Here is an 18,341-nt window from a genome sequence, read left to right as displayed (position 1 = left end):
ACCATTGTGTTTGGATTTTAACATTATCTTTGATGTCAAGCGGTTCCTGCTTTGGTGTCTTTGAGATCAGTTTGTCCAGTTCTTTTATTTTACCCTCATGTGTCCTGCCAACGACACAACACGCCCCTGTTTCCTGTTCGTCCATCAGTTTTCCCTAGAAAAAAACAAGCGGTCATTGGGCGTCTCCATGGAACAACAACTGTACAGTAAGAGTCTCCATAAACTGGCTGCAGGTTGAATCATCTTATGTTGTGCAAGCACCAAGGTTGGCACTTAAAAAAATTGAGAATTCATTAAGCTATAATTAAATCCATGAATACAAACTGTTGTGTATTGAAAATTTTGGAGAACCATCTCGTGATATTTTCCACTATTACCCCGTAAGGAACTTCCCTGTGCCTCCTGCTGCGATGAGGCCTATTTTCTTCTTTGTCTTTTATCTTCCACTGTGGCAGCATGTCCCTCTTCTTCTCTCTTATTAAAGATGAAAAAGCTGTGATCAGGTGAATTTTGTTTTATTAATAAAGAGCCAACAGGCTGTTCCAGTGTCTTCAGAAATATGGTATACAGCTACACATCAGAACTAAAATCACAGATGAAGCTGGAAGGTTATTTTATGCTTTCATATTGTGCTCAGTTTGTGCAGTATTCTGGAGCAGCTGTTGCACATTAATCTTAAGATAATAGAGTATTGCTTTTGTATATATACTTCACTCTGGGAAAACAGCTTTACCTGTGCTCCCTGCTCCTCTTTGTGAAGTGGAGAAATTAAAAGCTGTGTGTGTTTAATGAATTTATGTTCCCTGTGAATTGACTTTTAATATACAAAAGATTAAAATCCAGAGGAACCATCAATAATTGAAAGAAGCATTAGACAAACAATGCACAGAAACACACTGAGATCAAGAGAGAGACGACTCGGTGAGACACGTGGGACACAATTAACGATAGAAGGAAGCAGCTGCTTTGAAGGAGAGAGGACGACTAAAAGGCAGAAAACTGCAGAAATGTTTGAGTGGGAAAGAAAAATGATCTGGTAAATCCTCTCTTGCTTCTGCTGTTATTTTAATTGGATTTTGCCTTGTTAATTTGTAACATGTCAACATACAGAGCATATTTCAAACACTGTATATGTGACAGAGCTGCTTCCTCGTCTTTTTAAAAAGACCTCGTACCTCAGTTGTATCAGGTTTAAGTGTTAAATCATTCATTACTGCTCAGCAAATTCTCATCTGTTAATGGACAAAATTATTGGATGTAAATGAGTACTTTTATCGTGTGTGTGTGTGTGTGTGTGTGTGTGTGTGTGTGTGTGTGTGTGTTCGTGCTGGTGCTCATTTAGTAGTAGAAACATGTCTACATGTCTCCCTTGTTGTACAGCACAGGGTTTTCCCTGCCTTTCCAACCAAAAGGCGAGCAGCTGCTTTGGTTAAAAATTCTGTCAAAAAATCAAAGGCCTTCTTTGTTTTACTCCAAAACCTTTTAAAAGCTCTGAAGCTTTTTATTAGCAAGTGTGTGATGCATGGCACTCAAGTGTGGAGGTAACAGGGGAATGACACATTTGGTAAGCATTAAATGGCAATTATTTATGAGGCAAACCAGTGAGTTTGCAATGAAAGCTTGATTAGCTTAAATTACAGAGGTAACCTCAGTATCTCACTGTTAGAGCGCCAGTACTTGACAGATCATTTAAGAAAGCAGAAAGTCTTGTTTAATTTGTTTAACCAAACCATTGCAAGTAACAGTTTACAGTGGTTACCATGGTTACCAGGGGCAAAAAGGCATATGGGCTTCTTCCATCAGTATTGCATAGTTTCAAACAATTGCCCTAGAAATAACCACAGTTGGTTGTAACTTATATATTGGCTAATGCAACATCTTGCAATTTCATTTTCAACATTGTATTTGTATTTCCTCATGTCTGTGACAAATGAAGACATTGAACGCACAGTTTATATCATGAGGAAAATATTGACAGGCCTCTGATTCTCTAGATGTACTGCAGCTGACAGGTAGCTGACACACGCCTGACCAGTGCTGCTCAGGCAGGCAGTGTGCCCCCCCCACCACACACCCCACACACACACACACACTCACACACACCCCACACACTCACACACACACACTCACCCATACAAAGGAAGTGTTTTCCAGGTGGGAGCCATTACTGAAATATTTAGATGTACCTCAATAAGTAAAATTTAAAGAGAATCACTGCATCAAGTTGCTTAAGCTTAAGATAAACTGCTTCCAGCTCCATATTTAATGCACATACTGTAGAAGAGTGACGTCAATCTTCTTGTTTAACTCTCTAGAGAATTAAATAAGCGTTTCTCTCAAAATGTTAAACCTTTTCTTTAAGTACATCTCTTACAAAATTTTAAAAACAGAATTCATAATGCAGACCATTTATTCTCAAAACACGCTTTAAAGATATTACATGCTCTTGTATGTGACAACTGTGTAACTCCAGTGTTGTCACTTGGGTCGAATGATTTCTGCACTTTGTTCTCTGCGGGCTGAGAAAACGATTTGATCTCAAGCTGATGAAACAATTTCAAAGCTTCATTGAACAAACTCAAAAAGGATCTTAGTGCCTTTTTTAAAAAAGTTGACATTTTGGAGACATGAAAGTTTTTTACCGACCGGCAGCTTCAGCGTTAATGCGACTTTCACATCACATTCACTCCACAATATTTCTTCCCACTTTCGTTATTCCATTGACTGGAGCTGACAGGCAGTAAAAAAAACTATTGATGTGTTGAGACACTGTCAGTCTTCATCAGCTGTATCACACCAGTGAAGTCAATGATCTATGAGGACATTACAGTTTGCCAATAAACTATTGATGGGCATGTTGATGTGTTATTGCGGATAGCCTCTGGCGTGACGTGCTTATGTTTTTGTGTTATTTTTCTACACGCACTTCCAAACTAATTTAAAAAGACAAATGGCTATGCTTATTAAGTAGCATCTAGAGAGACAATTAGAGAGAGAAGTGAGGGCTACATGCAGGAGCAACTGTAGTGAGCCCTGCACCTATTGGGAATCAATGACCCCCACACAATGATTTCAACTTGTTTTAACAATCTGTATTGATCAGTGACATCCAGCTGGCTTCATCGGTTTATTATCTTGAAGTTATTTTGTCTTTTGGAGACATTAAGATGCTTAAGGAGAGTCATAAATCCGAGCTTGTCGATGTGGCCTTGAAATACCTGTCAAAAGCTGGACTTTTTTTTCTATGCCGCTGGATTTTTTTGACGAGGATCAAGTAAACATAATGAAAGCCGGGAAAAGTAACTCAGCACTTTCTGTCACCTCAAGGCCGCCATGCCTCGTACAGTACGAGCAGCTTCAGCAGAAAGAACTGCTGCGACAATGAGTGATATGTTGAAATACAATACATTAGCTCAAAGGAGGCTTTTTATGCTGTGCTGCCATTCAGTTACAGTTACTACTGCATGCTGCTGCTCTGATGTGGTGCATCCTGCTGCACTGCTCTGTCACATATGCTAAACAAAGCCTTTTGAAGTATTTGTTTACATTTACTGACAGAATAATTATGAAAAGCTCTGTTTCGACTGGAGCCTCATGACTTCATCACTCACCTTCCTCCACAGAGCACACAGATCGTTACTGTCAGGCAGGCGTGAAGACAGCAGTATTATTATCATGTCTCTCAGGTATATTTCAGATCCTGTTAGAGCATCTCACTTTGTCCCCTGGATTCAATCTCATGTCAAAACAAGAGTAATACCCAACAAGGCTTCCCGTTTACAATGACACCCTCTATATTGGCCAGGTCACCCATGTGAAAGAGATCCTGATCTCAATGGGTTTTTATCTGGTTAAATAAAGGTTATATATATCAAGTATTTAGATATTAAGCAACTGGCTGGAAACAAAGTCAAATTACAGTTGAGACCTAAATTTGCATTATGCATTTTCAAAACTTGTTTGATACATTTTGATAGATATCTGTCAGCTCTGTCTAGCAAACATAACACTTTGGATAATTAGGGTTGCATGATATCAGATGTTTTTGCAGATATGATTATATATAACAACTCATTTGGCTGATAACTGATGCTGACATTGATATATCCCATTTTTTCTCCACCTAATTTTAATGATCGTCAAGTCTCTTCTGTAGTGAAATTAATAACATATTATGCAACCCTGCATAAGTCTGCAAACCTGTATCGTGCATTCCTGGGGATTACAGTGAGAAATGGCAGCCAGGAGCATTGATAATGTTAAGTCAGACTACACAAAGTCTGTTCTTACAGTTTTTCTGTGTTCTAAACCCAGAGGAAGTCAAAAGCACATTGCACATTGCACATGTAACATTAACATTAACAGAAACATTATGGTGTATGAAATTCCTGCTGTTTTAGTGAGTGAGTGACGAAGTTGCACAGCTGGTCCATGTGCTTGACGACGTAATTACACCATTGGTCAGAGTGAGTGATGAAATTCTAGCGTTGGTCAGAGTGAGTGATGAAATTGCAACATTGGTCTGAGCGAGTAATGAAATTGCGACATTGGTCCGAGTGAGTGACGAAATTGCAACATTGGTCAGAGTGAGAGACGACATAAATGCGCCATTGGTCAGCATGTTGGAATTAGCAAGCTTGCTGGCTAACTAGCCAGTCGTAGTCAAATGGCAGTTTTGGACAGCCGAAAGAGAGGCTCAGATTGTTTTAGGAGCAGACGAATCTGTATGACATACAAACCTTAAAATTTAGGAGTAATGTTATTGAATATTACATGTTACAATGTCAGAATTGGTGCCACCAAGGATATGAGGAGAAAGAGGATAAAAGATGTCTGAACGTGTGGAGCCACCTCAATAACAGTCCGTAACTAGAGGCCGACTGACTAATTGGTTTGGCCAGTTAATCAGTGCCCATAAGATGTTTTACAAACAGTTATTATTGTGTGAACTTGGCTCCAACAGTTGCCAATGATTGCACAGCCACCAACTCAGGGCTGTACATCACTGACCAGAGTTAAAGAGGGGAGGGTTGAGTTTAGTGGAGCAAAAATAAGCTTAATCAATACAACTCCAGAGAAGCCAGGCTTCTTCTGCTGTCTATTTACATTAAGTTTTGGGCTTGACAAACATTTGAAATATTCGATAACAGTGTGAGTCTGTGCTGAACTATCCAGCAGTCAAATACGGTCAGGGCTCTGACCAGAATGCTAAATGCTACATATGTTTTCTTCATGGGGTAATTAACATCATGACTTAATAAAATCAATGACTTTTGTATTTTGTGCTGCGTTTTTGCACAAAACATCTCATGTTGTTTTTAGCATAAGCTCTCGCTAATTCTGGTTAGTTTTCCACCCTGTGATAACATCTTTGGAAACCTGTCTACATACATTTAGAGCTGGTAGATGAAATCATTACTCACAGGGATGTCTCGGAGCCCATTTGCACATGAAGCGCTCTCATTAAGCACCAGATGGATTTTGTCTCATAGGAGAGGAATAATTAAGTTGAAATCAATACAAGAATTACAGAGGTGAAACAGGAACCTACAGTACATTAGCTGTAAAGTATTCCCGCTGCAAAAATCCTTATCTCCACTCTGTGACGTCCCTGTAGGGAAATTGACTTCATCCTCAGAGAGGCATAATCTCAAATATAACTCTACACCTTAAATGTGACAATTACAGCCATTTACAGGCAAGAGCTAGAGTCTTCAATAAGATCTGTGAAAATAATCAAGTCTCTGATATTCTACAACTTCCGAGATGTACTGACACAGTACAAATAACTACAAGAAGATAAAACTTTAAAGAAGGGCAAACATATGGACACTTGGGATGATTTAAGGAATTTCACTTCACTTTGAAGCAACTGCATCATTTAATCAAGATTTTATTTCAAGCTTTTTTTATAAGACTTGGACAGTTGTTGAAAGAAAAGTAAAGTTTTATATGAATTATACATCTACAGTAGTGAAACAAAGGAGTCAGTTTTTGGCATTTGCTCATCACTTGACAGACAGAAGAAAGAGACGGGAGAGTTTAGAAGAAAAAGACAAAGGTCTCGGACTGATTTGATCCCTGGAGATTGAGGGATGAGCTTCAGCCTTTTCACAGCTCATTCTAAGAGAAAATATTGTCTTCTGTCTCAGAGCTACAGTCACCTTTGCAAGACTGTTTTAATCTGTTTTTCCAGAATTGACAGAGATGACTTAGATATATATAAATATTTTAAAGCAGACGAGCAATATTTTTAGAAATAAATTTAAAAACAATGAGACAGTGTGAAAACAGTTGCTTGTAGCGTTGCATCTGTAACCCATATCTGCACCTCCCTTTGACTTTACAGAGCTTTAAAGGAAGTTTCTGCCACCCATCCTGCAACTTTGAACTTTGGTTTACTCTCACCACTCTCCTTGCTGCTGTTCCCAGTAAAAAAAGAAAAAAAAAACCTCCTAAAACCTAGAACCTGCACAGCACCAAACAACACACAGACTCAGTTAGTGACTAGTTAGTTAACATAATGGAGCATCCATCAGCTAAAGAGAAAGATATTTCCCTCGGGAGTTAGTGAAAATTAAAAACGGAGAGTGTACTGTATATTGGGCTAACATTCCCCAGGTGGACACAGACACGACTCCAAATGAATTATAACGTTGCTCAGTAACTGCTTTATGAGTAAATAAGTGGCTGTCTGCTAACAAGTTCATTGTATCAAGTTAAATATGTCAGTGTTGTCTTTTCATCTTGTTCTTGCTGCCACCAAGTGGCCAGAAAATAAAGCTATATAAGTTTACATTTTATATCAAATACATTGAAATAGTAGTTGGTAGCTTCTGTAGCCTTTGCCAAAGGCCTAAAGGTCTAGGTCTTTTAAGTTCAGTGCAAGCTACACTCTGTGACATGGATCTTAATAAACTTGGGTACAAAATCAAGTTTGATGTGTACAGACTGTGATGAGATCACCTTCTGAATCGAAGGCTACTACCAACGTCCATCAATGTCAGCACGCATGAACAAAAAGGCTGGTTAGTGGACGCAGGTCATAACAGCAGTCACACAGTGAGATTCTCATCCCAAATTTTTGACACTGTCAAATAATTTTCCCAGGCTATCTTTTATGGCATAACTGTGACAATAGCCATCGTTGCACCTTTCTCACTGTGCGATGTATGACCACCGTTTTAGAGCCACAACCAAAGATATCGTCATCTTTCTGTCGCAATGGTTATCTTTCATCTGAGCAAGCCCAAAATCGCACAGTGTATACCGGTCTTAAATGTAACCACATGTGAACACTTCTGGCTCACCATTGCCTTCTGTGTCTGGACTACAAGTATATCAAAGGTGTTTTTTTCTTGCATGTCTCATAACTGATACATTCTCATTTTTTCCAAGCAGCTTTTTGCAACAGGTACATGTACACTTTTGTCCCAAATGCCACTCACTGGTGTAAACATGACCTGAAGCATTTTTCTGCGCTTCAAGGCAATTTGTTCTACGACAATACAGAGCTTAGAGCATCACAGTCTCTAAGCACTTTTGCCCAGCAGTTTGGAAGCAAGACACAGGAACTTCCTGATATATAGAAGCTGTAGTGTTTGGGCAAACTCTAACCTACACTGTACATTTAAACACTACACAACTTCGCTGCCAACAACAACCTTTCCCTCTGCTCCGATTGTCAACACTTGTCTGCCCTGAGCTCAGCCGCTGTCTCTCTCTCACTTTCTTTCTCTTGCTCACACACACAAAGGCTACACACACATGAACTAGTACTTAATAGTACCAACTTATTTTGGTAAAATGATTAAAAGTATCAAGTTCAGTAACCAACGTTGTGTTTATGTTAGTTAAGTTACAGTTGACCTGTGTATTGACATGGTATGTCAGTTTGTTGCTTACAGATATGCATCTATTTTTATCAGTTGCATTTCATACCTGCCTATACATATGCTCTGGTTGCTTATTTTGTTCAGCTTTATGTCTCTGTGTATCTCCTGGTACATTTGCTCTTAGCACTTTGTCAAAAATCAATGAGAGTCAATTTTATGCCTAAAAACACTTCGGCCAATACAGCTGATGCTGTTTCTTTTTGCTTGAAAGTCAATTTGATTTAGCGAAGTTTGGACTCTTTGGAGAACCACAGATATTTGGAACTGTAGCGGAGGATTGGTCGCCTCCATCCACACCTACGCTGTTAGATAAGGATGCAGAAAAACTGATGAGATATATTGAGACGCCAACCTCAGTGCACATAATGTTGCTTCATTTGCTTTTACAAAGCTGGCAAGGTCAATTTTAGTTTTATATGATGTGAGAGGGGGGTTATCTGGTGGTTCTAAATAACCTTTAACTGAATATATGTAAGTCTGTGCCTATGTCTATTAATGTTTTACATTTAACAAAAAAAAGATTGACATACAATTACTTTTACATTAAATGCAGTGGCACAACATTTAAGGCATGGGCACAGAAAGGGAACTTTAATCTCACTGTGTCTTTTAAGTCAAATGGCAGAGAAAAAAAAGTGCTTCATTATATCTGCATCCCTGCCTGTCATAATTAAGATTCAGTCAAACATATTGAGGCAATCATAACTGATGGACCATATAGAGCGCACATTCATTTCCTACCTGTAATATATGAAAGCAGATGCATCCTGTCATCCAACTGTGGCTCATAATAATGAGACAAACTAAATTAAAACTGTTTAAATGACCACTTTTATCAACCTGCTGTAAACTTTAAGCGTTAATCAGCCAACAGTTCTCGCAGTAGAATACTGCAGTACTGCTGTGCCAAGAAAGTTACAAGAGGGAGAATAAAATGACACTATAGGAGAAACTTTTGGCTCACAGTACTCGTTACAGCTGACAGCCATGACGTCTGCGCTGCTGTTCTCGAGCAAGTTTAAGTTGAGGGCGTCGTCCTTGGCAAGTAACGGAGATACTGATTGGGATTCAGCAGTCGCAAACACCCAAATCCCTTTAGAGCCCCGGCAAGTGGATTCACTGTCAAGGTCCGGCGGTGACAACAAGACTAATTACTCTATAATGGGAATCATCCCTCTCTTTCAACCAGAGACAGGAGTCCTGGATCGCCCAGAACTGGCTGGGTGATTACAATGTGGCCTCATAAGCATCGGCCATACATACAGATTAACTGGGGTCCAATCCATCAAAACAGAGAGTAGTTGTTACTGCCACAAGTTAGCATGCAGTTCCATCAAAATGCCCCCCGGACGATTTTGTCTGGTGTGACTTTGTTTCTTGTGAGCCTGTGAAACTGGCGCTTACATATGGTAATGCATATTCAACAGGCTTTAAATCGTCTGCGGCCTGAAAGTGAGGTGAAAAAGTTTGGGGGAACTTTGATGTGTTCATTTACATGTACAGTTGGTTTGTCTGCAGCTCTTGTCCCTTCCAAAGAAACTTTCTGTTCAGCTACATTATACAGGGCTCCTTAAAAAGTCTCAGTGTGTAGGTTTAGGGGGATGCATCGACAGAAATTAATTATAATATAATAAGTATGTTTTCTTTAATGTATAATCAACTGAAAACAAGAATCGTTGTGTTTGCATTACCTTAGAATGAGCCTTTTATATCTACATAGGGAGCTTCAGGTAAAAGGTTTAGGTCTAGTTCAGTTAAAAAGGGACAGTGCAAATTAATTAGCCAGGAGGCTATTTTTCATCTGTAAGGCTTACTTAAAACAGCAACTTAATACGCTGCAGTCTCTGGCTTTTTATTAATATTCAGTGTTGGCAAAAAATGTTATTGCACATTTGTGACCCATCATGAGCGCTGTTAGCTTGTTAACTATATCACATGAATGCCGCTGTCACACTGAATTACGCTGACCCCCGTTCAAACTTTAAAACTATATATGGAAAACAAAACAAAACAAAATGTTGAATATTTGTATTGCACAGCCAAATCCATTTTGACTGGCATAATTCTGAGACAGCCCTATTAATTTTGTATCAAAATGTCTCATTTTTGTTGCTTTGTAAATTCTAAAATAATTGGTAACATCTATTATTTAAAAAGACAAAAATAAATCACCAAATGTCTCTTATGTTAATGTCATGCAGATCGGGAAAGTGGAACCAATAACACTTGTATTTTGCAACATTATTTTGTTTCCAGCTGGGAAAATCAGAGCAGAGGATCCACTGATTGTTAGCTAGCTGTCGCGGTACCCTGCACGACAGGAAAAAGATGAGTCAAAAAAGCAACATTTCCTGGGATGGTTGGAACCAGTGTAAGATAATGCTTTCAAAACTAAGTGTATGTTATGCAAAAAGTATTTCAAACTTGGCAAAATGGGAATAAAGGCAGGGGAATCTTACAAAACACTAATCACACATCTAGAATGAAAGAGTAGGAGAACTATTATGTTCAATATTCCCAGACTCCAGAATATATTGGTTAATTTTTTCTGCAATTTTGGCCAAAAATGTCCTTAAATTTCATTCCAAGCGGCATTAAATAATCTTATAAAGTCTTAATTATAACTTGCCTTGAGCTGTAGGAACCTTGTTATAATTTTATGCATTATTTAATGTGATTGTTATTCAAGTCAATGTGTCAAAAAAACAACTCTTTGGAGTATGATCAAGTTAAGCAGACTGGAGCATTTGTACAAACATCTGTCAGCTGGATAATATGCAGGTGTTCCTTCCTCATTAAGACCTGCAGATCAATAAAAAACAAGTGCGTTCTTGTGTAAATTGTATTTTCATTCTGTACAATCAATGAATCGCAGCCTGCATTTTCCAAGATAACAGAAACAACACCAAACAATAGCACATCAGAATAAATTTACCTTGTGAGATCCTTTAGATTTCAGCGAAAAGCGCTGTCAGAATATTATTAAATGACTTCATATTAATTCAACAAAGAGAGGTCCGGCCTCTCATTTTTCCTGCGCTGGCCTCACAGCAAACCCTTAAATCTTTCTCCAAAAAATCAATTTCTTCCTTCAATAGATTTCTCCTCGAGAGTTGTTCTCGTCACATTTTTAAAGCTGTTTATGCATTGCTCGGTGTCGGCTGACAGCTGGCATGAAGTGCGGACTGGCATTTGAGAGTAGATAGACAGCCTCTGTCCACGGTGGCGAGCACGAGAGACAAATGTGACGAGCAGCGAGGCAGAGAACGAAGTCGGCCTCGTGATTGATACAGGTGCCACCACGAGAGGTCAGAGCCATGCCTCAAAAAACGGGGCCATCGATTCTCCTGCCCTTTAAACAAACAAAGGGACATCTCTGCGCAGAGCTGCCATTGTGCTGTTACAGGCTCTGACTTCTGCCAGCCCCTCCGAAATAACTCCTCACATCAACATACAGCTGAATGTTCACCTGTTATCAAACGTGACTGAATAACAACTTATTTTCTTTCAATATGTGTCAGTATTTTTGCATTGTCACTGCATTGTGTTGCATGCAGAGCTGAAACCTAATTTTTCCTCACTTTGGGAGAAAAATGCCACTCTATTTTTAGTTTTAATGCCTTTCTTCTATCTCCATTTGCCTCGTGTCTTTTTCCTGATAGAACGCCGTTGAGAGTTGCTGGGGCATCGCCGAACTCTATTCCCCTCCTGCTAAGGCAGCTGTTTAGAGGCTCTCATCAATAAGAGAGGACTGTAAGGAAACCAGCATGAAGAGCACGGCGGCCTCCCTCCCCCCGATCCCACAATAACACCCCATCAGCCAATCTGAGGTAAGAAAAACCACAGTAAACACAAGAATAAGGAAATGTCCCCCCAGTCTCTTGGTGGGCTAATAAAGTGAAATGAGCCCTATCATTTATCACATGTGTGTGCCACTGGTGAGAGCGTGTGTGGAGGGCCGGACACATGTTTGTGAGGTGATTATCTCTATAAACGCAGAGAGTAACTGGGTCCGCATGGAGCAGTTGGTGGGCTGCAGTAAAGGTCAGGCGCTAAGAGCGAGTGCGAGAGGTCTTTGCCACTTCAAACATCCGGCTTCACAATATGCACATGGTTCTGGTTTACGTCCATGTCTCCCTGCGGTTCAGCTGGCAATATGTTTGAGCCAGATAACTTCAAACATAAAGACCGCAATCACTGTTTTTCTTCCATCTGCTGACCACTCCAAACAATCTCATTTCAGAAATATGCCTTTGTTGTTGCCTTATGAAAGTAGTCTTGAGGAACTGGGATTGTTAATGACAAAAGCTACAATTCAAAATCTGTTGCTTCAATTATTGCTTTTCTCCAGTTTTTTGTTTTTTAAAAGTAGATTGTAAAACGTGCTGTAGCTGTTCTCCTGCTCAGCAGCGTTTTTGAATTCCATGTCTTTCTTCCTGTAAATTATTAATACAACAAGATTGACATGAAACAGTAAGATAAACGCTTAAATGTCAAACACAACATGTATCTGTATACCACAGGTTCGTGAGTATTAGTATAATTATTTGGTTGAGTCATTGAATTTCATCTCAACAGAGCAAATTCTTGTACATTTCATATGCCACCAGCAGCCTGTAGGGGGTAATTTGTTTAGTCATGTGCATGTGTGTGTGTAAATGTCTTGTTCGCAGCCAATCTGGCAAACTACTGGACCAATCAGCCTAATATTTTGTGTGCAGTTGTATGACTGTATGCTCAAGGACCTTTCATGGTTGCAGTGATTCACATTTGTTGAAAGACCTGTTTGATTGACTGTTTAATACCATCATTGACTACCAAATTCTCATTTCTCTGACTGGTGGGGGGGCGCAAGTTTCTTTGAAATTGGCTTGGCTAAAAACATTAAGTCATACTTTTGCGTGACACTTTTTGGCTTTCGTCTTGGTTTAAAAACAGACATGATTTTGAACCGGAGCATCTTCAGGTTAATTCCATACTTAATTTGTTATGATTCACTTAAGTTAGGCACAATACGACATGAATCAGTCCCTGTTTTTGTTATCTTTGCCACCATCTTGATTGTAAAGGAGTTCCCCTGAATGCGGCTGCACCGTGTTTCAGCTGCCACCTGGTTATCTTCCATCCGCCGCGAAACGTCAAATCTTAGAGGCATTTCAGAAACTTAGCATTTGCCTGCTTTGTCTAGAATTGCCTCAGTCAGATCAGAGATCTGCACTCTACAGAGTAAACTTTTCTACCTTATCATACTTTCAGCTTTCAGTTATATTTTGGGTTATTTTTTTATTTTCATTTTTTCAACTTTACTGTGAAAAACTTTCTTCTTGTTGTTTTTCATTCAGATATGCTCTGTGGACCTCTTTTTACAAAACATATATCATAGTTTACATTCAGTGTTGCTAACCAAATCCTATTGAGTGTGTTCTGCAGGTCTGACAGACATACTTAATTGTTGGCTCATTATTATTATTTCAATGCATAAAACCAACTGCAGGCATGTGTATGCACACACTTCTGTGTGTGTGTCTTTGTGCATGTGAAAGATACAGAGTGGAGACCCACTTATTTATTACTCTGTAGTCCATATCACTGCTAGTGGTCAGAATATACTGTTGCTGTCGTCTTAGAAAAGATTGTTGTTGAAATTTGACATTTCAGTACAAATTTTTGTCGTGTCCTGTTAATTAGCATGTTTGTGTCACTCTTCTTTTCCCTCCTCAATTGAAGAAATCCTTAAGTTAAAAAAATGACTTGCCCTTTAATACTGACACAGCTCACCACTGACAGAAAGCTGATCTATAAACAGTCACCCCCTGCTAAATATAAATGTGCACTAATGGTTTGAACAGAGAGCGTTTGATGGCATTTAATGAAACAGATTGCAGCATTTCATCCTGATTATCCAGCAGGCTGTGGTGTTTCCACTCTGGGCAGCGAACAATAATACCCTGTGATTAATTTTTACAGGACCGGATCGCTCGCAATTTAGTCAAGAAATCTAATAAGACCTTTGGAGGTAATCAATCTGAAATTTTTACCTTAATTAAGATAATAATTGTACAGACCAGGATTCTTCATGTCCCTCGTACACAGTATTATATTTAACATACAAGGAGGTTTAATGACCAGTATATTTACAATAATATGTGGAAGTTCTGGGCGTTAATAGAATGAATCTCCATGTTTTCTTCGCCAAAGAAGTTCTTTTAAGTGGATTAGCAGGGAGGATTATTGACGTTTCATTGCACGTTTCCCTTCCGTGTTATGTAATAAATTCTTAAATTTATATGCACACACTCTTGTTGCACACCTCTAAACCAAAACAACTGAGCAAGCAGGCCATGCAGGAAGTAACTGAGCTGTGCTTCAGAGCATGTTGTAGAAAATCTAGGCGAGCTCTCAGCGGGGAGTCCGCCGGAGTGATGTAAGACACGAGTGTATACAGTGAGTGGAAAGGTCATCAAGTGAGAGACCCATAAATCGTTTTGACACTCAAACACTCAGGCACATGTTTCTAATCAGCTTGGGTTCAAATAATATTATGGTTGAAGAATTCACCGTGGCAGTCATTAGCGGTTATCAAAGACTAACTTTAGTGTGGGGGAGACCCCGGGGGCTTATGGGGTTTAAAACCACCGGGAGCTCGAGGCATGAAGAATAATTACGTACATTCACGGTGAGTGGTTCAGGCAGGTGGAATGCTTTCCGCTTTTCTGCTCAAACTCGTATTTTCTACAGGCTGATCAAATATTTCAGCTTAAACGTCACCCCGCAGTGAGAGGAGAAAAAAAAGCATTTTTGCAGCATGTTTTCAGCCTCTCACACAAACATCTAGAGCTCCTCCAGCTGGATCAAAACTTTTACAAACACTTAAAGCAACAACAACTGCAAGTCCAAAACCTTAACAAGTTAGTTTATTTGTATCCCTTCCTGCCGACTGCGCGACAAGCAATTATTCCACTACATATATCTCACTGAGGACTGTTTGGATACCCATTCTGCACCGGGGGATGAGCTTGGCAGCCGTGTGTTGACAGTCATTTCCACAATGGACTCCCTCTTTTCAAATAACTCCAGCTAGTAATTTGCTCATACATCTTTGGGAACAGCTCACCCAGCCATAAAAAGCCTTAAATCCTGGAGCTAAAACAAGGATTCAGTGCTTAAGGAGATTTTTTTGTTTTATTTTTTATTTTTTTTATTATGAGATAGAGGAAATGTGGCTGTTTTGAAGGGAACCTGTACTTCCTGTGTGTGTGCCGGTCTCTAAGGTTAATTATTACAGTACAGACAGTAATTTGCTCTTTGTATTGGTGCTTATCTCCCCTCACAGCTGGTGTGTTTTGCCGAGTGGACGGCCATTAATCAAACCTTTCTCCAGCAGGAAGTTGGACTATCCATCACCTCTCTCTCTCTCTCCCCCTCTCCCTCCCTCTCTACTCTCTTTGCTGCCTCTTCTGTCCCACCAGGCACTAAACCTTTTCATTTTACATACCCAACTGCAACCTTGAATATCATTTCTGCATTTTCCTGCATGGATAGGTTGAGTGAATCATGTGCGCAAATTGGAGCGTTTTACAGGACGTGGGTGCGATTGGTTAAAGTGGGCTGTTTGTCGGTCACTCTGGAAGACCGAGTAAGGGAGCGCAATCATTTTACGTCCGCTCGGCTGACACTGAAATACCTTTTCACAGACTGCACTATTAATCACTGAGCTGTTAAACTTTGCTTCACTCTGCTTGTCAGATACCTCAAAGGGCAGAGACTTAAAACAGGACAGAAACACAGCTGATGTTATGTTATTATTAATTACCATTCAGGTCGTTATCATTTTATTTTGGTATTGAGTAGTTTTAGTGAGGCCAAAGAGCAATTTCAGTCACAACTGGGACTTGACAAGACTCTGAGGCTGTCTCCATTCTGTACTTTATTCCAATAAGGTTTCAAAAACTCAGGTTTTGTAAATCCATATTACATATTTTCTTTTTCATCACGCTGTCAGCTGTTTCACAATTTTTATTCTACAACTGTGAACAACCAGATTTAGTAAGATTTATAGTATACTGTTTTTGTATAGTAAGTATGTTTTACGCTTACAGAAATGTCAGTCCAGTTGCCAAAATAAAATGGTAGGTTTTTGCAAATCATGAATATGTTAGATTTGCATATTTTATACGTGTCAGTGTTTCTAAAGTATATGAGGTAACTTTGTCATTTAGGGATGGAGGGGATGGTGGGTGGTGTGAGACAATGGCGAGACGCCTGCCAAGCTGCAGACCCCTGTTCAAGACCAAAAAACAACAAAACTGTTGTTTTTAATGAAACATTGCTGTGTTTCCAGCAGCTGCTTTAGAAAACAAATGTGGGTGTTTTTTAGCAACCAGTTGCCGTGTTTCCACTGGGGATAGTTTCACAAATAAAGTGATGAAAAGTTGTTATTTTAATGAGACATTGCTGTGTTTCCTACTCGGATTGTGCTGCAAAAATGAGGTATTTTAAAACAAAATATAAACTCTTGAGTTCTTAGAAAGCCAACAATAATGTATCAATAGTTTTCATTATTTGGTTTAGCGCTTTGAATAATGTTCGTTTGCATGTGTCATATACCACTCTGTCTGTTGGTCTGAAAGTCTAAGAATGACATGGATAGGTTTACAGTGGAGCTTGCTGAAAGCTTGGTGCGTCTCATACAGACACTAAAGCTTTAAATGAATTTGTTTTTACTGCGCATTCACGTGTGTTTGATGGTTGCCACATGTAGCCTGTGTCCATTTGGATCGTTAGTTGTGTATGTGCTCAGAAATGAATATGACATGTCTGCATGATGCAATACACAGCATCGTTGGCAAACAATAGAAACATAGTCACCATTGTAACTGCATACTACATCATCATCTTCTACATCGGCACTACGTCGCTTTTTCTGCTGTAATGTGTTGTGATGTCATGATTACCAGTGAAGTTTGCTCCTTAAATGTCGTTTTTTTTGTTTAGATAAAGCAAAAATATAAAAGAGTTCTTTGGTATGCCGCCTTCCGTAGACATAGCAGTACGTATGCAAACAATTACATTCATGATGCCGTGGGCTGTGAGTGCAAATGCATGGTTAAGAAGCAAGTGTATTTACGGCCTAAAGGGTGCGTTTTGTGTCTATATGCGGCACCGTGGGCCACTGAGAAAGCAGTTTTTTGATGCCCTGGGAGTGAGATGAGGCTCACATAGAGGAAGTTTTGAGTTTGGTAAATTAGGAGTAAACAAAAAATTATAACAAACTATAAAACGGGAAATTAGAAATAAAGGCTTCACTCTTGTCTCTCATGTGCATTTCAACAAGAATACGGGCCTCCATCCCAGCACATTGAGGGTTTTTTTTGTTGTTGTTGTTTTTTAAATGTGTCTGGCCTTTTTATACCAGGAACACACAATGTCTTGTTTCCATCTACTTCATACAGAACGCCACTGGCCTGTCCTCACTATCAGCTCTGCTTTTTTCCTCTTTACTCTGCCACTCTATAGCAGATCTGTAAAACAGTGGGTGTTTTGCCATCCTGTCCCTCTAAAGACCCCTCCAAGTCTTTCGTCTGGGATGCAGCTCACAGGCAGACACACACACACACACACACACACACACACACACACACACATACATGCGAACATGAATAATAGGGGACTATCTAAGTGTACTATCCAAGAGGGAACCTTTATTAGCAGTCATTTTAAAAATACAAAACTAGAATTGAAAATTTACTTTTGAGGTCTTCTTTCACAATATTACTGCAAATGTGATTTTTACAATTTTTAAAGGAAATTGCCAAGAGGGACCTGAAGCCTTGACTGACGTCTGCTGCCTATCAAAGGGGGACATCCATATACTGCAGTCAAACTGGTTTATCCTGGTTCTCTCACCTATAGAGTGCTTCTTTTCACTAAAACTTCATTTGTATCTTTAAAATGGGTATGTAAACTTTATTGCTTGCAATATATCAACATTTTTGTGATAATAAATATTACAGAAATAATACTTGCCAAAGCAAAGTATATCTTTTAAAGAAGGCTCCCATAATCCTGTGAATTCAGTTTTATCTTACTATTTACTGTTAATAACTTTATTGTTGTCTTTTGTTTTATATATGTATATATATATATATATATATATATATATATATATATATATATATATATATATATATATATATATATATATATATATATATATATATATATATTGACCAGACCAATTGTAACTTTACCAATGTATCACCAAAAATTCAGAAAATAAATCTATAAACGAGTAACATTATACATAAAATGATCAGCAATATAATTACTTATTTTAATAAATAATATATTTATTTTAATTAATTAATCACTATAAAATGATTTAACACAAGTCTGTGACTAGACCTTAAAAGCTGTTTGCTTCAAAAGAAAATCAAACTGTGACAT

General features: G+C 38.9%; 1 long non-coding RNA gene across 1 annotated transcript in view; it reads left to right on the top strand.

The window, feature by feature from the left end:
• The window catches only part of LOC148188862 (uncharacterized), a 181,375-nt gene that overhangs the window by 74,424 nt on the left and 88,610 nt on the right, over nt 1-18,341 (top strand). The window contains exon 3 of the long non-coding RNA XR_015777126.1: nt 11,558-11,725. This is a non-coding gene — a long non-coding RNA (uncharacterized LOC148188862). The remainder of the gene's footprint in view (nt 1-11,557; nt 11,726-18,341) is intronic.

Source organism: Plectropomus leopardus, chromosome 8 (assembly GCF_026936395.1).
Source record: "Plectropomus leopardus strain MGB_pleo_1.0 chromosome 8, ASM2693639v1, whole genome shotgun sequence".
NCBI lineage: Eukaryota > Metazoa > Chordata > Actinopteri > Perciformes > Serranidae > Plectropomus > Plectropomus leopardus.
This window is presented reverse-complemented; position numbering and strand designations above follow the sequence as displayed.